This window comes from Natator depressus, chromosome 13, assembly GCF_965152275.1.
Source record: "Natator depressus isolate rNatDep1 chromosome 13, rNatDep2.hap1, whole genome shotgun sequence".
In the NCBI taxonomy this organism is placed as follows: Eukaryota; Metazoa; Chordata; order Testudines; family Cheloniidae; genus Natator; species Natator depressus.
The window spans coordinates 24,073,213-24,097,498 of NC_134246.1; positions in this window are offsets into that span (position 1 = coordinate 24,073,213).

Below are 24,286 nucleotides of genomic sequence, written 5' to 3' on the forward strand. Positions count from 1 at the left end.
TTTCCGCTATTCCAGTAATTCTAACGGTCCCTCTTCATTTTCTGGTCTTGAGCTCTTCCGTTTTGTCAGTAAAAATCCCATCATTGTACCAAAAACTGAGACTTCATTGGGCAGATCCACTTCTCAGCATTATTGATTCTTCTGCAGAAAATGTTTTTTTGCATAACTCAGTGGTTCTCAAACTGTGGCCCCCTTTCAGTCTTCAGCAGACTTGCTGGCAATCTTCAGAGAGCCAGCTGGTGGCATGGGGCTGGTTCCTTCTCCTCGTTCTTCCAGCTGCTAAATTCCAATAGATGACAGATAAAACGACACTGAATACTTTTCTATGAAAGTTGCCAAAGGGATTTTATGAGATCACAAATTGGTGGGGAGGAGAGCAAAAGGAAGAGGAGGTGTCCATGGAACAAATCCTTTATTAAGATCTAGTCCATACTGGGGGGGAAATGAAGAGTTGCTGGATTCATTTATATTTAACTTCTGCCAAATCAGGCTTTGTTTTTCAGTTCTCCCACTGAAGACAGGGACAGCATTATGGGAGCACATAATGTCTTGGGGTATCATTGCTGCGCTGCTTTGAGATTCCTTCATTTCTGATGTTGCTGAGGATGAGGGTAAGTTGTCTTCAGAGGAACTCAGACTCACTCAACGTGCTGAAAGAATATTTTCCACCTCATAATAGTCTTTGATTGTCCTCCAGGGTTTTCATGACTCTCATCTACAGCTCATCCTTCATCATAATGCGACAGAAAAAATAGTGGGGCTTCAAGGGCCTCAACCAAAGCCCACTGGACTCTTCCTACTGCTTTGACTGGACTTTGAATCAGGCCCTACTGTGGTGCAGTTTGTGGGTTTGGGACAGACTCTCTAGGGGCAGAGATTTTCATGTGGTTCTCGCCCATTCATTCTCGCCTCTCAAATATAAAAAAGCTTTATTTTAACAGTTAAAAGAACAAAATAAACCTTGTTTTAATGGACCCTGAAATAAAATGAAGTAGAAAAATAGGAAGAAAACTAGCATGTAAAGTTAAGGCTAAATCCAGCAGATCTTAAAGGAGTTTGAGCTGAGTGATGACTGAGTAATTACTGAGGCACTTAATATATTCTCACTCCTGCTTTGGCTAGATTAAGCCAGAAAGCACCATATAAGGGCTGGACTCTGCAATCCCCATTTATGTGGGGAAGAGAACCACCTTACTCCTTGAATCATCCCATTGATTTTAGTAAGATTGTTTGCAGATTCAGTTGCTGTTTGCTGTGAATAAGGGTAGCGCAACCTCACTCCAAGCTGTGGTTGCTGTCCATCCCTCCATCAGTTTACTCCTTTCAGCTCAGGCAGCATTAAATATGAGCATCAGTAGTCTGAAATCACTGATTGCTGCATTGCAAAGGAAGAGGACTCTCCTCCTTCCTTCTAGTTCTCTGATGTTGCTTGCAGCTAGCATTGAGACACAGCAGAAAGAAGAAAAGCAATGCAGCAGGCTAGTATTCGGCCACAGAAGAAAGAAAAAAAACAATTGAACACACAATTCCCCCTCCCCCCTCCTTTCCTGCTCCTTCTTCCTCAGGGCTGGAAATCTTTCTGGCAGTATATTTCACAAGATGACATTTGTAATCGATTAATTCTGCACTGGAAGCACACCCATCATTCCTGGCAACATATGGCAATTAATCTGTCCTTAAGCGGTTAATTAGGCACCAATTGTACGCACACATCAGATTTTACTCACCGAATCAGATGCAATTTCTGTAGGAAGCTGTTTGTGTTGGTTCTTATCTCCCTTTCCTTTGTTTGGAAAAGTAAATGATCTCTTACAAAGTCTACATATTTATTTATTTAGTTAGTTCCCTTTAAAGAATAATTATTCTTAAAATAGCAAGGTGAAGAGCTTGTCTGTTGATGGCATGAGAACAAAGCCGGTGAGGAAGGATGCTTCTGTGGCTAAGGCATTAGACTGGGGTTCAGAAGATTTAGGTTCAGTTCTTGACTCTGCTACATACTGAGTATGTAACCTTGGGCAAGTCACTTAATCTCTCTGTGCCGTAGTTCCTTTTCTGTTGATTGATGTTAATGATACTTCCCTATCTCATGGGGTTTTGTATGGATAAATCCATTAATGTTTGTACGGTGCTCATTTGCCAACCATGGTTATGGGGGACACATAAGTACTTAGGTAGATGTATATATGTGTGACAAAGTAATGTATATAGTGTAACTCAGATGGTTTTCTATAGTCAGTACCATGGAGCAAAGATCTAAAGGATGACATTGTTGCTAAAAGGTCTAAAGTCCACTATGAGAGAGACAAAGTGGGTGAGGTAATATCTTTTATTGGACCAACTTCTGTTGGTGTAAGGTACATAGAACTTTTCTTTGGGTCTTCATAAATCTAATTATGAAATGCATGAAGTAAAAATAACCTTGTCTGCTTGTGGGGATAGAGGTAGACCCCACTAACCAAACCCCTGAATCCAAACACTGGGGATTTTCAAATGTGAAACCCACATCCAGATCCAAATTTTACAATGACCCTTATTTTTATAATGGGCCAAAATCCTGAATTCCAACATGCCTTCACTTTGGGTTATTCAAAACCTAGATCTAGACTCTGGCTTTTGTCCATGTGTCTTTAAATGAAAATCACTTCTGTGATCTTAATGAATAATCTCATAAATATTTATCTATAGCATTCAATTTAACTTGAATGGCCATTTCTGCTCTGGGCATTAAAGTATAGTAGGGATCTTGCAGAGTGAGGAATGAAGTGTGCTTTGACAGAGCTGAGCAGGGACATTTGGTGAACAACAGCTTACATCATAAATACAGCTGCCAGTGCTATTGATTTCTAACTTTCATCAGCACCAATTCACTCAACTTATGATTTAAAAGATTTCAGTGACTAGGAATTGGAAAAAAATGCACTATACTAGCCACATGTATTCTACTCTCCCTTGGAGCCCTCACTTATCCGCTCACAGATCACAGAGCTGATCCTGGATCCAATGCACTGTGTGAGTCCATTTCAGAGAGAGAGAAGCACATGCAGTTATTGTCACAGATGAAAAGTGCCTCAAACGTTTTTTTAAGAACTACAGATCCTGCTGAGACAGGGAGGTGGACTGGATGACACAGAAATTGCCACACCAGCAGTTCATCTATGATCATTTGTCTTAGAGTTGTGCCTAAAGGCCTCAATTGAGATCAAGGCTCTCTTATGTCAAGCACTTTACTAACATTACACCGACATGGGCCCTGTCATGGAGAGCTTGAAATCTAAATAGATAAGGCGGACAGGGTGTGGGAGGTAGGAAGTATTATCCTCATTTTGTGCATGGGGAGCTGAAACACAGTGAGGTTTAAGTGGTGTGAACAATGTCTACCAGATAGTTTGTGCTACAGCTGGAAACTGGACCCGTATCTCTGGTCTCAGTCCAATGCCTTAACCATAAGACTACGCTTCCTCCTTCACTGGCGTTTAGTAACCTATCTCTCATAGTGGCCAGTACCTAATGCTTCAGAATGCCCCATAATGGACAATCAGTAAATAGGTTTCAGAGTGGCAGCCGTGTTAGTCTGTATCCACAAAAAGAACAGAAGTACTTGTGGCACCTTAAGCTTTTATGGGCTACAGCCCACTTCACTGGATGCATAGAATGGAACATATAGTAAGAAGATAGATATATACATACAGATAAGTTGGAAGTTGCCATACAAACTGTGAGAGGCTAATTAGTTAAGATGAGCTATTATCAGCAGGAGAAAAACACTTTTGTAGTGATAATCAAGATGGCCCATTTAGACAGTTAACAAGAAGGTGTGAAGATACTTAACTTTGGGAAATAGATTCAATATGTGTAATGACCCAGCTACGCCCAGTCTCTATTCAAACCCAAGTTAAGGGTATCTAGTTTGCATATTAATTCAAGCTCAGCAGTTTCTCTTTAGAGTCTGTTTTTGAAGCTTTTCTGTTGCAAAATTGCCACCTTTAAATCTGTTACTGAGTGGCCAGAGAGGTTGAAGTGTTCTCCTACCGGTTTTTGAATGTTATGATTCCTGATGTCAGATTTGCAACAGAAAAGCTTCAAAAACAGACTCCAAGGAGAAACTGCTGAGCTTGAATTAACATGCAAACGAGATACCATTAACTTGGGTTTGAATAGAGACTGGAAGTGGCTGGGTCATTACACATATTGAATCTATTTCCCTAAGTTAAGTATCCTCACACCTTCTTGTCAACTGTCTAAATGGGCCATCTTGATTATCACTGCAAAAGTTTTTTTCTCCTGCTGATAATAGCTCATCTTAACTCTCATAGTTTGTATGGCAACTTCCAACTTAACTGTATGTATATATCTATCTTCTTACTATATGTTCCATTCTATGCATCCGATGAAGTGGGCTGTAGCCCATGAAAGCTCATGCTCTAATAAATTTGTTAGTCTCTAAGGTACCACAAGTACTCCTGTTCTTTAACCCTACTGCAGAAGCTTCCTCCTAACAGAATTCTGGAGATCAGAGACAGACAAGACCTGTGAAGAGATTTCACTGTGTTTAGTCTCCCCCCAGTGGAAATGGAGAATCCCGTTGATCCGACTGCCGCAGTGCTTGCTGTCTGGGTTGGTTCGAAGAGTCAAGACTCAAAAGTGCATGTTATTCTATCACCTCCAACTTTGGTAAACTACTTGTAAGCCTGTGATAAATGACTAAGCACGCTGCAATTTTTCACACCTGTCTTGTCTCTGTTTTGTTGTGCTCTGGTAGGATTACTGCAAATTCCATCTCTCAGCATCTTGTAAATGATATATCAAGCTTATTGCACACAGTGTTACCTCATGTATTTTAAGAGCTAAATCCAGTGTCAGATAGTCATATGCAACTCTCAGTGGAGTCAATGGGAGTTGCATGCGTGTATTTGAGGGCTGAATTCATCCCATTAACTGTACAGCTAGAGACAAAAAGCTGAGCTTTCTCTTATAGCTGCTGGCACCAGCTGTGCTGCCTTACACATTGTTTCAGGCATTTTTCAGCTCTTACCTTTTGACTGTGTCCTGTTAGATTTAATACCTTTCCTTCGAGGTCAGTAATGTATTAACTGGGATAGGGTTGGTTTGCTTAATATGTCTTCTGAATGCCAATGGAAGGAACAATTCCTCTCTCTTCCCTGCCCCTCTGAATCCCATTAACCCACCTAAACTTGGTCTCCCTCCCACCAGGATCCTCTCATTGTGGTGTAAAACTGTTTGCTTTCAGCGTACTGCACCTTTTACACTTCTGAGAATTCTACCAGTGTAAAAAATATTCCTCAGCCTACACTGAGGAAACGGCCTGTGCCAGTGATGCTCCCCGGGCAAGGATGTCCCAGCCGAGAGGCTGTGGGGTGTTCCTGCTGGGAAGAGCAGAGTGGCACACCGGTTAGAAGGGCTGGGGTGGCTGGCCTAGGCCAGAGGAACAAAAGAGGATTGGCAGAGGGTCCAGGCCTGGCTGAAGGTGCTCATCTGCGGTATGTGGGGCATCAAGGGGAGATGTCTTGAGTTTGCCCTGGGTTTGGGACATGGACTATGTTTGGGACTTTTGTTGGGGACTATTTTAAACCAAGGTGATGGACAAAAGGATAAGGTTGCATAGAGTTACTAGGGACTCTGATGGGGGGGGGGGGACTCATGCAGGTGTGTCTGTTATGCCACGGTCTGCTGCAGGAGGGTGGTCTGGGTGGGCCCACCCCACCCCATGACATCCCCAAAGTGGATAATTGTAAATGCTTGTGGTTTGTAAGATGATCTCACGAACGGGGGAAACCTCATTCACGATTTCTGAACGTTTGGCGTTTACAATACGGCACGTCCTCTGCCCAGACTGAGTGTTGCACAGGAATGGTCTGTGATCGCACCTTACGCCCCCGGAAGCCATTGTGCTGTCTGCCTAGCAGGCAGCCAAATGACCTCTGTCTTGCTGTTCCCCCTGCTGGGTCTGAGGTGGGGAAAAGCTGCTGGGAGGGGGGAGGGGGCAGGCAACCAGTGGCAAAAGATGAGAGGGGGCCAGGCTCCCGCATCTAGCAACCAGCTAGCTCCCTTTCCCCAGCTACTCCTTTCCACCCAGCCCTTGGTCACCCTTCCAGCTCCTCCACCTACTCCTGGTACCCCCACCTTCCTCCAGTCACCCTTCACAAACTCAGGTGCAATACTGCCAACTCCAAAGGTTTCAAAATCATGTCAAACCCCCCCAGCAATCATGCGATTGGCCCCCAGAATGGTCTGGGTTTTTTTGGTCTCGTTTGCCTTTAGCACACCCCCACCCCCAGCCCCGAGTGTGTGTGTGACACTTACCCAGATTTATTGAGTGAGGTGATTTTGGGCCTGGCAGCAGGAGCGCTTATCCCCACTTCTGTCCTCCCGCCCAGCCTTCAAATCAGTCCTGCCCCGCATCAGTTCTGCCCTCACAACAGTTCTATCCACCCCCCACCCTGGATCTGTTCTACTCCCCACTAAATTCCGCTCCCCCCCGCAGGCCTGGGAACAGAGGCCTTCTCCCTCGTCCCCTTCCCAGGCCTTGTGTTGCAGGGATGGAGAGGGTTGGGGCAGGTGGGAGCAGAGGGGTCCTGAGCTTGCTGGGTTCTCATGCTCTGTCTCCCTCCCCCTTGGTAAGGATGGAGTCGGGTTGCTGAGGGGCAGGGGAGAGAGAGCTCTGCCTGCTTTCTGCTGCAGCCCTGATTGGCTGCTCTATCCCAGGAGGTGAGGCAGTGGGCCAGCAGATATTCTAGGGGTGGGTTTCCCTTGGCGGGGCTGAAATTCGCTAAAGGGCTGGAGCTTCTCGCAACGTGGCCAGCCCCAGTCAAAATCCCGTTGTTCCTGGAGAAATCATGGGAGTTGGCAACAGTGCAGTTGTCTCAAGCTACCCACCTGGATGCCCCCGTGGGCCTTGCTACTCTCCAGCTTCACCCTGCCTTTGAGCTTGCTCCCATCGTCCACTTCCCTCCCATCTACACACCCCACAAACCCAGCTCTCTTAGTTACTGCCCAGCCACCTCCACCAACCACCATCTTCTGCCCTGACACACCAACAAATCCAGCTGCCGTGGCCTCACCCACCTGGGAGTCACCTATTCCCCAGATACCCTCCAGCAACACTCAGCTGCCAGGTTTCATTCAGCTCCACTGCTTGGGGCATGATCTATTTATTGTTTCTCCGCTGAAGTTCAGGGTCACATACAACGATTTGCAAACAGACATGTTACTAAATCAGCTAACTTGGGGATTTGCAAATAAATGTCACAGATGGAGCTGCACAAAAATTTGCAGCTACATTTCTTAATGTTCTACACGTTAATCTAAAATAAGTATTTTACCGATCTAAGGCTCCCGTTAAAGGTCCTTGTAAAGGGCTACCATCCCCACCCTGTAGCACCCCAGTGTGGCCCTGCCTCCATTTCCCCTTCTAGAGTCTCTTTAAATGAACTCCACACAGGCTTTTTTGGGTTCAGGAATACCCCTTCGCCTCGGGTGTAATTTATTGGCAACAATGCTCAAGCCTGGAGCTTCTCTTCTCCCCGAGTCCACTATCCCTGCTCCTCAGCATTCTCCAGCCCTCTCCAGCTGGAGTTGTTTCTGCTCTGATGCAGTCTGTGCTCCCTGATCCCAGCCTCCCGATACTGAGGCCCAAGCCCTTCCCTCTGGTCAAAGGACTTGCAGGAGACATGTATAACTCCTGCTCACAGCAGCTCTTGCAAAGTCTCTGCCACCGCTTCCTTTGGTTGTTTTCCCCTGAACACCCCAACCTTTCTCTGTAGCTTCCTGCTGATCTCACGAGGAACTCACCCGATCCCTACTTAGGTGTGCCTACACAATAATTAGGGTTGGCTGGCCCCAGGTCTCTAGTGCTTAAAGGTACAAGCCACCCTATTACAGCCCTCGTTTGCCATAGCATCTGAGCACCTCCCCATCTTTAATGTGTTTATCCTCACACCCTCCCTGGTGAGGGCAGGGCTATTATCACCATTGAACAGTAGGGGAATTGAGGCAAAGAGAGACTAAGTGACTTGCCTAAGGTCACAAAGGAAGGCTGTGGCAAAGAAAGGAATTGAACCTAGGTCTCCCAGGGGCCCATACTAGTAAGAACTTCCCCATCCCTTCCTCGCTGCTCAGAGCATGAGTATATGGTTACTTGTCATGTATGGCAAAACTTAACATTAAGTGATGGACCAATTTGAAAAGGTTTGTGGATTATATGTGGACAAACACCCAAAAACATCTGATCCTTTGTGTAGGCAAAATTTAGTGGGAAATCTCACAAGAATGAGAATTTTTTAAATTGAAATTTCCAGTGCTAATTGCTCCTGGTCCAGCCACAGAGATTGTCACTTCCTTATGGTGATTCAGCAATGCCGCTTCTGGGCCTGGGTAATAAAACTAAAAATAAGGAGAAAAACAATTTCCACCCCTGCAAAGAAGTTGGAACTTTACTAAAGGTTCGGTCTATGTTTCTGTAGGTTTCTCGACTAGAAAACCACACCCTGGTTCTTCAGCTACCCTACAATCATTCCTTGATCACTTTCATAAAGATGTTTTTCTTCTATTGTCTCTTCAGTTGACCTAGACTCCAGTTCAGATTTTCATACTGTCTAAATTTTATTCATTTATTTATTTTTCCTAAATAATTCTGAGTTTCTCCTTTTACCTCAGTCCTTAGCTATGGCCACCGATAATCCCACTTTATAGTTAAGTATGTATTTAACTACTGTGGAAGGAGAGATGGGGACAAGTTGCCTCCATACATATGCAGATGATCATGAGCTAATAAAGTTACCTGATTCGAGATCCAGCAGGATGAGATGGGGAGGAATCTCAACCCCCGTCCCATTGAAGCTAGTATGTAGATGTCACCATTCCCTTCTAGTGCATAGAATATTAGACTCTCTCAAGTATATGTGATTCCAATGTGCTCTGTAGCCTGGCCCGCAGCAGATGTAATCTTTAATAACAATAGAGCTAACAGAGATTCTCTTTAAGCTCAATGACTTGGAGCTGCCATTCTGGAAAAAGTCCTAAATTCTGTCGCCATTTACAACCTAATGACTGTGAAGTTCCATGTACCCACGGAATTGTTACAACTTCCTGCCCATCCCTCACGAGCAAAGACAGACTTTCTTTATATACTCCAATTTGCCTTCACCCCACACAGACTTGTTAATTATTTACAATCAGAAATGCTCAATCATGGAGAACTGAGATTATATTAGGAAATGCTGTTTATGTAAAAAAAAATTGATCTTACATAATTTAAAGCCCTTCTACACTACTATTCATCTCACATCTCTTATTTCAGGTCTTTGTCGCAAATATGGGCCTTGGCAGGTTGAGAGCCGTGTATCTGTCAGAACATTAAAGCTACCTCATTCCTCATTTTTGGCTTCCTTGACCTTGCTTGCTGCACGTCTTATTTTGTTAGAACAGCTCTTCAAAACTTCTGACAAAGTGATGTATGCCCCCTCCTCGCTGCCCTTCTTCACTTAATCTACTAGTACTTCAAATGTCTCTTTCAAGTTGTAGCAACCCCTTCACTCTTCTCTGGGTTTTTTTCTGTTTGTTTCCCCACCCCCACCACACCTCTCTTTGGCTGACACTCAAACTCTCTGCCTTGCTTAAGCTTCTGGTCTGTCAGTTTCATCCCAGTGTCACTTTAGTTTCTCAGGTAAAGCATTGTTATGTTAATCCTGTCTGACTCTTTCTTCAGCTTGGCGCTGGTACGCTTCCAAAATCCTCCCTCTGACTCTTCATCCTTGCAATACTGTGGCAAGTTAGAGTTATTTCAATGCTCTGACTGCAGGTGCTGTTGCACAGTATCCATAGCTGAGGACTTCATTTTTTACCAGTGCTCCTTTCTGGAACTTGCATTACCCTCATTTTGCCCATTTGTCCTATTTTGGAGTAGGGGAGTATTTTGGATGCCCATTCTCGGGTACAATAAGCTACTGCTCAGCCTGTGGCCTTTTTTTGCCAAGTGAAATTGTTTCACACTTTTATGTTCTGTGTCTCTGCTTTCAGTGGTATTGTCTCTTCACAGACAACCCTGGAAGGAAGTCACCAAAGCTATGCTGTTTTTGGCTGGTTGGTTTTTTGCACTTCCTGGTCATTGTACATCACTTAGCATTAGGTGCGTGGCTTATATGGGACTTCTTTGGCTCCAGAATGGCATATCAGCACCCAGCATGGAAAGTCCTTAAAGGAGGACAGCCTTGGAATGTATCACTGAAATGCACCAAATCTGTCCCATTCTCTGGAGCTTTGCTAGTTGGTATAGCAAACCAGAAACTCCCCCCACAGCAAGGAGATGCTCCAAAGGTGAGATGTACAAAATGATTTCTACCTCGTTTATCTGTCTCTAGTGCATGAAGGAGCCTTGTAAAAGTGGTTTGTAGCTAGCTGTTTTTTTCTCTTTTCCATCATTTGTAACTCTCTACCTTAGAAACTTCAAAATAATTGGCCCTGACAAGTAACCCTTTCCATTTGTTTCTTTCCCGCTCTTTGTCTGGCTTGTCAATTCCAACTGTAAGTACTTTGCAGAAATGGCCAGGCCTCCCTATAGGTGTATAGTGCCTAATGAAATGGGGCCCTGATCCAGACTGGGTTCTGTGAGTGCTTCTGCAGCAAGATAAAAATGGAAAGCTCTATTACTTCACCACCACCTTCATCACAGCTTATGTATCTGATGGAGCAGAAGCTAATAAATGCACCCCTGTGTTTATTTTTCTGCCCGTGCATCAACATCACTGATGATGTCTTCTTGAACATGTCCAGCTCCGGCAGTATTGTTTACTAATTAATGGCATGCTGCCGATCAGTGGGAAGGAGCATATGTAGAGGGGTGAATGGGCCATGCAGGTCTTGGTTGGGTGGGCTAGACAAACCATGTGTGGTCTGTTTGAATGCCAAGCGGGCTGGCAGCTGCAGAGCTCAAACCCTCCCCTTGTGCTCCCTCACCCTAGCTGTGCTTTTCCTGAGATCCTCTCCTCCCCAACAATAGCTTTATCTTCCACATGTGAAGTGGTGGTCTGAACCCACTCCTTCCCCACATGCTTTCCTCCCCTTGGTTGTCAGTGGGTATAGGGCCAGATTAAGATTATGAAGGGCCTAAGTATGAATTACATATTGCAAAAAAAATTATGAAATCATCAAACATTTCTCTACATACATATTTAGTGATGTAAAATTAACAAGTTTATTCTACTCTCACTACACTCCATTCTTCAAACAGATACTTCTGAGTAAGAGGGACCAGGAGGGATGCTACGCTGTCCTTCCTCCTAGGTAGTGGGGGGTTCATCTGTATGAGGATGAACTCTGCAACATCCCCCATCCTGCTCACCTCTTTCAACCTTGTGCTTCTACCCTCAGCTCTCCACATGGCACCGTTCAAAACCAAGCCCTGTAGGTGTTTCCCCCAAGGTATGGACTCTACCCACATACCGACAGGTTTCAGAGTAACAGCCGTGTTAGTCTGTATTAGCAAAAAGAAAAGGAGTACTTGTGGCACCTTAGAGACTAACCAATTTATTTGAGCATAAGCATCCGATGAAGTGAGCTGTAGCTCACGAAAGCTCATGCTCAAATAAATTGGTTAGTCTCTAAGGTGCCACAAGTACTCCTTTTCTTTTTACCCACATACCCTATCTCACTCTGATTGCAGTCTGGGAGGCAGCCAGCTTTTATTATGGAAAAGAAAACCACTCAGGTGTGAAATCCACTGAAGCAGAGGAAGTAGTAGTGGGAAAATTACATAGGGTGGCATTGTATTTTAGGCTGTTTTGCTCTGAAAGCTGCCTCCCAGCGTTGCACTGGCTGAGGACAATGAATTTCTGTTTTCACACTGAACCCAAATATTATTTGTGGGATGATACCCAGTTTGTGAAGTTAATCTCCAGTGATTCACCACATCAGGCCATTCTGTCACCACGCTCTTCCACAATTAGAATAATAAAATGGAATCATAGGACTGGAAGGGACCTTGAGAGGTCATCTAGTCCAGTCCCTTGCACTCATGGCAGGACTAAGTATTATCTATTCTAGAATGTGTGATCAGCAGCTCTGACCTGAGGTTTTTTAAGCATGAGTTCTATGTGCACCAGCCCACTATGGTTTGCATGTGTTTGTTTTAAGCTTTCTATAAGAAAAAGGTAACAGCTAGAAGTGACGCAGATCTTTAGATGGTTGCCCAGCCCAGTCATAATATTTAGCACTTCTGTACTATGTTAGCTCTTCACTGTACAAACTTAATCTAACACCTTTTAGCTTTTGAATGAATAGGAGTTGACAAAACAGAGCTATTCCCTGTTGTGTTCTCTGCCCCCCTAAACAAAAAGACTTCATTGAAAATCAGCATCTTAGAAGAACTGTTAAGGATCTTTTTTTCCTTAAAGTGCGCAGAGTTTAGGGGAGGAAAGTGAATGAGGTTCTGCTTATACCAGGTGTGAAAAAGCAGAAGGGACCAAAATCTATTCTTGTGCAAAAATCTGTTCTCCCTGAAGTCAATAATGCTACTCAGGTGTAACTGTCAGCAGGAATTGGCCTGTGTTCTTTTTCCCTTCTTGAATCGCATTATATGCTTACCCAATATTTTCCACTTCGGAAAGAAGTTAGTTTGACAGGTTTCAGAGTAGCAGCCGTGTTAGTCTGTATCCGCAAAAAGAAAAGGAGTACTTGTGACATCTTAGAGACTAACAAATTTATTTGTTTGAGTTGGGGCAGAAAAATGAGGACTAACTTCAGGTTTATTTAGCTTTAAGTTTTGGGAATGAAACTCAAAAGAAATCAAATGTGAGGTACTTTTATGATGGATTGAACTGTTAGAGAACCAGCAAATGGACAGAACCTGCCTTTAGCCTATTCAGCCAGTCTTTCTATCATAGCCTGCTAAGAAGTGGATTTAAAATCCTTGAGGGAGAGGGGAGGGAGAAACCTACAACGTTGTGTGTTGAGCTTCCTCCAGTGCTTTTTCAACCCCTTAAAAGTACGAAGATGCGTTGGCCTGTGGAACTAGGCTGAGCATAAGGAAAGAACTTGATTGCCTGTGCATCCCAGTACAGAAAATATATCAAAGAAAAAAATTGGATTGCTGTGATTTTTAGTACAGTTCAATACAGTATTGAACACAGTGCATCATAAATCTGAAGCCCCTCGATGGAAGGTACTGTAAAACTTAAAGTACTGGTATCTGGAATGGGATGTTTTGTTTTGTTTTTCCTACAAATGTGTGGGAATTCATTCCTTATACATGGGAGGGGCAATAGTTCTGGCTGGAGCTGGATAGAGTGTGTGCAGGTTCTGTGCAAGCTTCCCACCCTACCTCTCTGGTATTGCTTCTTCCCCCACGCCCCCCCAGGCACTCACCAGTTGTCCAGAAATGGGACCCATCACACATAGAAGATGACGGTGATGAGCACTAGGACCCAGGAGGCAGCATCATGGAGCTGCCTGCCAGCCTCACCCCAGGAGACGGACAGAGGGAGCTTCTTCCCTCCCTGACAGCTAAGCAGAGCTCCGGAGAAATTGGGGTGAGGGGAGCTGGGGGGACAGACGGACAATAATGCCTGCTCAAACTACACCCACAGCTGGCACGGGTTGGTTACCAGATTTTTAGTGCCCGGTCACCAGTGTTAACCAGATCTCTGGCAGTGTGTTCCTGCAGCGCGGGGAGATGCAGCAGGCTGCCGGCTGAGCTCCTTCCAAGCCACGGGGGGCTGCTTTGCCTTTACTGCTGGCAGGAGTGCTCCAGCAGGGCTGCGTGAGCAAGCTCGCTCCCCCTCACCCGGCCCTGGCTGCACCCCCTGCCTGACCAGTAGGGCCTGAAAAATAGGAGGGCCTAAGGCTATAGCCTTATCGGCCTATGGGTTAATCCTGGCCTGAGTGGGCATCAGGCAGCCACACTATCTTATAGCTCTGTTGGGTTACCAAGTAAAGAACATGAAGGCCCTCATGGATTCTGGAGCTCCAGGGAAGCAGGGAGCATTTGGTGCTCCCCTTTCCCTACAGGGACCCCAATATTCAAAGGAGGAACTTGGAAATAGTCTCACTACAGGCCTGTTGCTCTGCTGGCTACCAGGGCATAAACACTGCACAATTCTGAGCATAGTTGCGTGGAACCTTCAGTATTTATTGTATCTAATCAAGACCTTGCTGAGGTTTGGATCTGAGCAAGGTTGTGTGAGGTATGAACTGGTGATTATTTGCACCCTGGCCCTTTCCAGAATGGAATCCGCTTCCCTCAGTTCTGCTACTGAATTCAATGGATAGCACATTCAAGGGAATTGTGACGGGGTGTACTCCCCACCCCAGCCCTGAAAGAATTGGCCTCAATTGGCCAATTAAGCTGCAGAGGGGGGAGATATAGGCTGAGTACAGGGCACTAATTAGAAGGAAGCTTACTTGTGAGGGTACAGGTGGGGCTTCTATAAAGCCAGGAGGCCAGCAACAGTGTGGGAGGTGGCAGGGAAGAAGGCTTCAGTCTCTCTACCTGAGATAATGGAGAAAGAACCCTTGAGAAAAGGGATAGGAACCCATGAGGAAGGGTTTACCTAGTAGTCCTAAGAGATAGGGGTTTGACTGGGAAGGCTGAAGGAGAAGCTTAAAGAAGCATGGTAGGAAGTAGTCCAGGGAAGAGACCAATTAAGGTTGGTGAAGACCCAGACCTTAACTGCTTACTCTACGGCTCTGGACTGGAACCCAGAGTAGTGGGCTGGCCTGGGTTTCCCTGCCATCCACCGCAGAGTGGTATTGCTTGAGACAGTGAAAGGGAAGACTGCATGAGTCACTGTGAGAATGATGTAGTCAGGGCAGCAAGTGTGAGCCTGCCTGACACTGTTGGTGGGAGAGACTTGGAAAGACACACACCACCATCCTCCTTACCCGCCCCACCCCACCCCACCCCAGAAGGGGAAATCATAGAGTGACCTGGCCTGAGGGCTCAATCATTAAGCAGCTGTACTGCAACTCCGTGCGTGGGAGAAGAGCCGCAATGATGGAAGAGAAGAACTGAACCCGACAAAGCTAATCCCCAGAACTGCCAGTAGGAGGCACCAGCCAGCAGTGAGTAGAGTGCACCATGACAGGGATACTTGCTGAAACACATACAGTCGCTGACATGTGAGCCTCCAGTTACATCTCTGTTCAGAAGCCTCCAGCCTTGCTCAAAGTGCCTTAGACTCACCTTAGCAGTCCCAAAGTGTGTCCCTGCAACAATTAATACTATTTACACTGATCCAGAAAGGCAACACATTATTGTTTACACTGCTTCAAAGAGAGAGAGAGAGAGAGATTTAGAAGCCTTGAGAAACCTAATCTCTCTACCTGCCTGAAAAGCCCAGGAAGGTTGGCTGATTCAGAGAAATATATTCAAGTTGCTCCTATACCCCAATGTTGTTTTGATCGGGAGCACCATAGGGTCAGGAAACCACACAAGAGCTGATGCGGCTCACGGGGACGGCCACGCACATAGCACCCAGGGGTGTGTCTGAGGTCGGAAGTCACAGCTGCTTTCCCACAAGTTGGGTTCAGAATGCTGGCGTGTCCGAGGCACTGCTTGTAGGCAGATGACCCCCTCGGAGGAGGTGAGGGAAGGATGAGAACTAGAAAGGATAAGATTTTTCTGTCATGGCTTATCATGTACAGCCACAAAAAACAAAGGGGAAAACAATCACCCACTGCTCTTTAATGCTGCAATGAGACCCAAATAATTTTATTTTTTTCATTTTACAGCATTAGCTCTAAGTTTCTTTAATGAGTCTTTTTTATGAAACCTTATTTCAGCATGGGGGGAAGTTGTTAATTCTCCTACAAAGGGATTTTATTATTTTAATTATAAACAGGTAATGGAGTCTATGTAAAAAGTACATTTTTGCTTTTCAGTAAAAGCCCATTTCCCCTCCAGGTAAGAACTCCATAAAAAGAAAGAGAGGAGTGTGGCAAAGTGATGGCGAAGGCAGCTGTGAAATCAAAGGAAGACCTACATATTAACAGTACCAGGTTTACAATGGTGCAACTGGTGCCATGGCGCTGGGCCCAGGCTCCAAAGGGGTCTTGGCCTGGCCCCCTCTGCTTGGACTGCAGTCCAAGGCCCCACCAGCTCTTCTCTGCCCACCGCCTCTGTCCCACAGCCAAGCTCCCCCTCCCCGCCTCTTCTCCACTTTCTCCCCCAGCGTGCCACATTCCCACTCCTCCCCCTTCCTCCCTCCCAGAGCTTCCCCCACCGCCAAACAGCTGTTTGCCAGTGCTCTGGGAGGGAGGGTGAGGAGGCAGAGAAGGGGCAGGGGATGGAATTGGGGCAGGGTGGAGCAAAGGCGGGGCCCCTGCACTCCCCCTACACATACCCCCCCGGCAGTGAGCCACTCTGCCCTGATTCCTGCACCGCGTCACACACTCCCAGTCCTGACTCCTGCAACCCCCCCACACCTCCAGCCCCCTCCCCTCCCTGACTCCTGCACCCCCCACATTCCTACCTGCACCCCTCGCACCAAATGAGAGCTGTCCCAGGTAAGCGCTCCAAACCCCAAGCTCCTGCCCCAACCCTGAGCCCCCTCCCTCACCCTAACTCCCAGCCAGACCCCACACCCCAAAGTTTTTTAATATTTTTTTTATAAAGTGCTCTTATCCAAAGCGCTTTACAATAGTTAGCTAATGGTACAAACAATATTTGGAAAGATCGATTAAGTGGTCTGCCGAGACCCTCAGCGATTTTCAAGTGGTCTGTGGAAAAATAAGTTAAGACTACAAAAACAATCAAAGTACGTCACTTTATTTTCATTTACTTCCTATTACTTGTAGGACGAGGATGAAGAAAAAAAGAATGAAAAACAGGGGCAGGGGAGGGATAAGAGAGAATGTTCTTTTTCTTGGCTGGGACCCAAGGAGAGCCCCAAAAATGAAGCTGAGCTCAGGGCCCCACTAACTCTAAATCTGCCATGGGGGCTGACCCCTCCACCACAGCTCCCCATGCCGCAGCCAGGGGCTGACCCCCCACTCCCCGAGCTCCGCATGCCACTGCCAGGACAGGGGCTGACCCCTCCCTTGCCCCAGCTCCCCACACCACTGCCAGGAGCTGGAGCTGGCCCCTAACCCGCCCATCCCAAGCTCCATTCTGCCTGGGGCTGACCCCCCAAGCCCTGCTGCCTGACACCTCGCGTCAGCCCCCCGCACACACACACATTCCTCCACGCCCCGCTAGGGGGGCGCACCGGACTTTTTTGGTAAACTGGGCATTTGTTCATTTGCTCTTGCCAACTGATCGGACAGGATAAATGCTCATTTTTGTCAAAAAAAGTCAGGATGGCCGGGACAGAGCTTAAAAAGGGAACTGTCCTGGCCAAACAGGGACGTATGGTCATCCTATTGCCAGGCAAGTGGGTCCTGAGGGAGTCCAGCCAGGGCTGGGGCAGACCCTGACCTGGCTAATCACGCCACTCCCGAGAGGCCAGAGTGATTCCCCACCCTGGCACTGGACAGGCCCCGGCCACGCTGCCAGCTCAGCCTGGCAGATGCTGTCACTTTCCAGCAGGGCCACTGAGCATGGCCAGGGGGCAGGGTGTGAGGGAGCAGGTCTCTGGAGGTGTCAGGGGGGATCTGCTGGCCAGTGGGGAGTCTCTTGGGGAGCGGTGGGGGAGGCCTATGTGTTGGGATGCTGGGCAGTGGGGGGGTCTGAGTGGGGTGCTGTGTAGTTGTGGTGGTGGGCTGTGGGGAAGTGCATTGGGCAGTAGTGGTGTGGCTGTGTGTGGGGGTGCTGGGCGCAGGGGTGGTGTTGTGCAGGCCCCTGTGCATTTGTTGTGTAGGGTCTGTGTGGGGGGCTGCTGGGCCCAGGGAGTCGGGGGCTGTGTGGCACGGCATGGGCCCACCCCGCAGGGGAAGGGACATGGTGGCAGCACAGGGCTGGGCGGGCCAGTGTGCGTCTAGCAACTGCCAGTTTGTATACAGTGCCCTTGCACTGGGCTGGGTGGAGCGGGGCCGGCCCTACCATACTATGCCCCATTGCCCCTGGCTGGCCCCTTGCTTTAGGGACCGACCTCCCCACACCATGCTCCTTTGCCCTCATGGGGGCCCACAGATATGTTTGGCACTGGGCCCACAAAAGGTTAATCCGGCCCTGCATATCAGCATTTTCTGAGGAGCATTGGAAAAGCACTAGGCTGGGCTCATGGTATCAGTCTGTCTCAGTGTTTTGATTTTTGTTGAATCAGGCAGAACTGCTCACGTTACAGGCCTGACTTGCTGCAGAGGTGGTATAAAACTCTCAGGTTATGTAGGCTGCAGAACCAATCATTATGTGTTAAGTTAGAGCAGTATCAGGAGAGAAATTCCCACATCAGGCTATGGAGCCAGATCTAGATTCAAGTCCCTGCTCTGCCTAATTCAAAGCAGGGATTTGAACTTGGGTCTTCTGCATACCAGAAGAGTAGCCAGGGTATGGCTCTCTTTCCCTTTTGACCAGCAATTCCATCCTGGACCCCTGAGCAACCATGCCAATTTAAGGTTCGATGAGACTGATACACTTCTATGTAAAGTTTTGTTTTTGATCTATTGAGATTTTTTGGTTCAAAAAACATTTAAAAAAATCCGCTAGTTCTAATTGCTACAGCATGGCCCTTTGCACTGCACTGATCTTCCCAAGGCTGCGTATGCTGGGTGTAGAGGAGAATTGGGACTATCACCGCTTTATAAATATGACCCTACCAAATTCACTGCCATGAAAAACACATCACAGACCATGAAATCTAGTCTTTTGTGTGCTTTTTTCCTATACTATACAGATTTCACAGGGAAGACTAGCACATCTCAAATTGGGGGTCCTGACCCAAAATGGGAGTTGCAGGGGGTGGGGTCACAGTATTGCCACCCTTACTTTTGCGCTGACTTCAGAGCTGGGTGGCTGGGAGAGCAGCGGCTGTTGGCTAGGCACCCAGCTCTGAAGGCAGCAGGGCAGAAGTAAGGGTGGCAATCCCATACCAGGCCATCCTTCCTTCTGTCCTGCTGCTGGCAGCAGCTCTGCCTTCAGAGCTGGGCTCCCAGCCCGCAGCTGCTGCTCTCCAGCCACCCAGCTCTGAAGGCAGCACCGCCACCAGCAGCAGCGTAGAAGTAAGGGTAGCAGTACCACAGCCCCCCTACAATAACTTGCGACTCCCCCACAACTCCTTTTGGGGTCAGGACCCCTACAATTACAACTCTGTGAAATTTCAGATTTAAATAGCAGAAATCATGAAATTTTTTATTTTTAAAATCCTATGACCATGAAATTGACCAAAATGGACCGTGAATTTGGTAGGCCCCCTATTTATAAACTAAAAGGCTAGTGTGTGTTCTGATGTGATCGTTGAACACCCAGCAAGACACTCGGCCAAGGCAAGGCTGGCACAGCAGATTCTGTGCTAAATCTCGACATCTATGTCTGCCCTCTGTGAGAGATGGCTGCCAAGATAGGCAAAGTATTCTACATTTTCCAGACAAAGGGCTCAGAGGTAGAGCCACTGCACAGAATGGAGGCAGTCATTTGGTTATGGCGGAGTCTTACAATGGTGATAAATTTGCTTGGGCAGCCAAATTTTGACATGATTTTCCACAGAGCCTCATGGTTGACAGATTCGAAGGCTTTGGTCAGATCGATAAAGGCCATATACAGCTCCTGGTGTTGATATTAACATTTTTCCTGGGTCTGGCTGGCTGTGAAAATCATGTCGGTGGTGTCTCATGATGGTCTGAAGCTGCACTGGGACTCTGGGAGTACTTCCTCTGCAAGAGGGAGCAGGCAATTCAGTAAGATTCTAGCAAGAATCTTCCCAGTGATCGAGAGAAGGGCAATGCCTTGATAGTTGCCTGTCTCCCTTTTTGAAAATGGTGCCGATGTTAGCATTACGTAAGTCACCAGGGATTTCTTTGGTGTGCCAGATTTTGAGGAGCAACAAATGAAGCTTGTTATCAGACTCCTCAGTCATCAAAGGACCCATAAAAAATAAACACCTGTGAAAGAGATCATCCTCGACCTTGAGCGATCGCCGACACACACACATGCTGGGTGTACAGCCAGATTCCATCCACTCTGCAGCTCAGAGTTGCTGCCCCTCAGCCATGAATTGGAACCGCTGTGTTGAAAATCTGTCTTCTCACGGCCCTTGTCTACACTAACGGGAAAAGTCAATCTAAGCTATGCAATTTGAGTTACGTGAATAGCAAAACTCATGTCTAAGTACCTTAGATCTACTTACTGCGGGGTTCACACTACGCGATGTCAACTGCCGATTGCTCTCCCATCGACTCCCCTTACTCTTCTCGATGAGGTGGAGTACAGCAGTCGATGGGAGAGCGACTGGCGGTTGATTTAGTAGATCTTCACTAGACCCGCTAAATTGACTGCCGATGTATCGATCACAACAGCATCGATTCTCTAATAAGTGTAGACAAGCCCTGTCTATTTTTCTCTTTAGAGGAGCTGTAGGCTACATACCAAGCCATCCTTCTCAGCACCACAACTGTGAAACCCCTGCATGAGCTGACAAAGAACAGCTAATGCATTTTTCACACCTCATGATGTCTTCTGTCTTCTTGTCACCACTCTGCTGTGTGCTGGCCTGGCACTATGCATCTCCCATGTGCCGGAAGAATAATTTACATCTGATGCTCTGCATGTGTGCCTGTGTGCTAAGAATGAATTATATCAGAGGCTAGAGGAAGGGTTCACACTTGAGAACCTCAGTTTTCAAATAAAGTGGGAAAGGAGGAAGAACAAAGACACTGCAATGCAGAATTATCTTTACAGCATAGAAATCTCTCCTGCAACAGCAGAGTCCATTTTAGGAAGCGTAGGAGTCCAATTCATGCCCCATTCCCCCTTTAAGCTAAGTGCAGTGGTAGAGTGATTGAATCCTCTGACTGTCTTGCACTTAGGCTCCTGTTTCAATCTCAGATAAATCCTACACTGGATTTTTATAACCAGCTGTCCACCTTGAAATTAAATGTTTCCTGTCTTATGCCCCCTATTGCCACCTCCCTATAACTCGCCCTCCCCAACAAGCTTCAGATTTGCATGATCCTAAGCAAGAACTGACCATGTGAGGAACTGGTCTCCCCCTATAGTCTCCCCCTTCTCCAGTCCTATTGCTGAAGGCCAATGTCACTGTCAGAGAGCAACTATCCTCTTTCCATTGTACCACTGCTGGAGAAAAAGATTAGGCTTTGAGCTGCCAGGTAAGTGCAAGGCCAGGAGCCTGCTCACCCTTCAAAACATGACCCTGTCCGTTTCCATTGTGCTCATTTGTGTGGCTTGTGTGAAGAAGGCTAGCCTTGTCTCCTCATGTGAAATTAGTCCCTTTGATTTTTAGAGAGGAAGGATCTTCTTGTGGTTAAGGCTCTGACTTGGGACTCGGATCTGAATTTGACTTCTGGTTCTGCCACAGACTTCCTATGTGACCTTGAGCACTTCACTTAATTGCTCCTTTTCTCTATTCCCTCTCTTGTCTCATGGGGTGATAATAATTCCTTTGTCTGTCTTGTCCATTTAGGGTGTAAGCTCTTTGGGGCATGGTCTCTGTCTTAGCACATGTATGTACAGCACCTAGCTCAATGAGGCCCTGATTTCAGGGAGTGCCTCCAGACAACACCACAATACACATGATGATAATTTGATCCAAGACAGGAATCCACTCAGGCTACAAAGTGGCTGAATCTAGTTTTTGTTAAGATAGAAGAAGCCTTTCTTGATGTAGCAAAGTTAATTTATAGGTGGTCAATATGCATTCTAATTACATGCTTTTTGCTGGAGGATTGATAACAAGAGATGAACTGGGTGAAAGGAGTTTGCAGTGGGAGAGTATAATTAGTTTCCACTTGGTTCCCACTGTAAATCATTTATAAACATATACCAACTGCTATAGCTTGTCAATATAACTTCTAATAGCTAATGAGATGTCTTTTCATGCCCTGGAGTTAATGTGATAAGAGCAAGTGTGTTTTCTACTCTATGTGGGTCTTTTTTCATTCTTTGTACAAACGCTCTGCCCCCATATTCTTTTGTAATGCATTTGCTATAAATCTCGACAGTATTATTTTGTTTCTTGACCCTAATGCAGCACTGAGTGAGAATGGCCATTTCCCGACATTGGATGTTATCTATCTCTATTTTTAAAGGTTTCAGGGTAGCAGCCGTGTTAGTCTGTATCCGCAAAAAGAAAAGGAGTATTTGTGGCACCTTAGAGACTAACAAATTTATTTGAGCATAAGCTTTCGTGAGCTACAGCTCACTTCATCGGATAAATGCATCCGATGAAGTGCGCTGTAGCTCACGAAAGCTTATGCTCAAATAAATTTGTTAGTCTCTAAGGTGCCACAAGTACTCCTTTTCTATTTTTAAAGTGACTCTATTGTCTGAGCGTGGTGCTGGATTGACAGCCCTAGAGATGGAATCCTTTTTGCCCACAGCAGGGGCTGCAGCAAGCCAAACTTCCTCTTCCATTGCTCCAACAGTGTGCGCTTGAACTGAATGGAGAGAACTAGCCCTTAAGTAGGGATAGAAGGTCAGTACGCCCATTCAGACCTTGGGCTGCCCACTGATAATGTCAACATGGGCACCAAGTGCAATGGCAGTTCTTGTGATTATGGAGAAGTGGTTGGAGACCACAGACGTATTTTATATAGACCATTTACCTGCTAGAATCACGTTCCTGTGATACATTTCTTGGTTTCCTCTCATTTGTCTTTCCTGAATGTATTTTTTGTGAGCTGAATCTTTTTTTGGTTTCTTTTTCTATTTGAACAGAACCAGCTAGGTAAAGTGCTACTCAGAATTTGTTTGAAGACTTATTCCAAACATTATTGGTTTAACTAGATGCATCTAGTTTTTGTTAAGATAGAAGCATGTGTATCCAATAGGATGATTTCAGATGTCACCGCATATTTCTGTTTACACTCAAAGGGTGTTTACACACCCAAGGATCTGAAAGTAATTTACAGTGTTAAAAGGGGATTGTGCAAGTATTCCTTGAGAGCTGCAGGTCTTAGGGTCCTTGGAGGGGGAAAATGAAGCCAAAAAAGGCTAGCTCATCAGTTCTGGGTTGAAGTTCTGTTGTTCTAACTACTTTGCTTTGCTTTGAAAAGGGCATGGGTGGCGGGAGCGCCCCCCACCTTTGGGGAGGCTAGCCCACAACCCCACCCCTTCTGCCCGAGGCCCCGCCCCCACGGCCAGAGGAGCCCCGGCTCGCCTGCCCAAGCCACAATGGCTCAATCCCTGGGCCGGCCTGGCTGCCAGCCCGTCCCTGCACTGGGCAGAGCACTGGACCGCTGGCTGGAGTAGAGCCCACACTGGCTTCAGGGGAGAGAGGGAGCAAGGGCGGGATCATGGCTTCAGTTAGGGGAGACTTAGCCTCCCCTGGCCTTTAATACCCGCCACCCAGGGACATAGCAGGGCCATAGCCTCAGTCAGGAGATGTAGGGTAGTGCCATTGTCCTAGTAATTTCTTCCCTCGAGTACTTGAAAACAAAACAAAGCAGTGCTGAATGCAGAGCTGTTACCTCCCTCAAAAAATTTCCTTCCTTTTTGAGAAGGCTTCCCTTGACCTGTCAGCCTTGGTTAGACTGAAAAAAGTCCACAGAGTGATGCTGCCTTGTACCCTTGCAGCTGTTACAGATAATGGAGTGGGATAGTTGGTAGCTTAGTGGGCTACCATAGTGGGAAGTTCATTGAGAAAACCCAGGAGGTTGTATAGGGAGTGTCTGAGCTACGTGAAATGCAGTTGCTCTTTATAACTGATATTTTTTCACCACAGCCTTTATTTTCTGCTGAAAAATGGAATCAGCTACCCAAATACATACATAAATCACCTGTGGCAGAGAGGGGGAAATCAACTAAAAGAAAATGGATCTTAGAGAGTGCTTTTTGAATTAATGTTTTTCTCCCCTTCTAAAAGCTGTGACTCTCAAAGACAGGAATGTTTAGCTCAGCCCTACCCCATCTTTATGGAAATATAAGGATCTCTTTAAACCCTGACTTTCCAGGATGCCTTTTCCAAACAGTTTCTGGTTGTCTATTTAGATGGAGTTGATATGTAATCTCTCTCACTGGCACACAACTTCTTCCTTCATGATGCTTTTTTATTTTTAAGCAAAGATCTATCATAAAGACTTTTAGGGTCTGATCCAAAATCCATTGAAGTCAATGGGAGTCTTTCCATTGGGGCCAATGAGCTTTGGATCTGACTCTTATTCCTTATTTTAGAGCAGATTGATTTCCTCCTTAAGGATTTCATCTGAAGATCTCAAAGCACGTTTA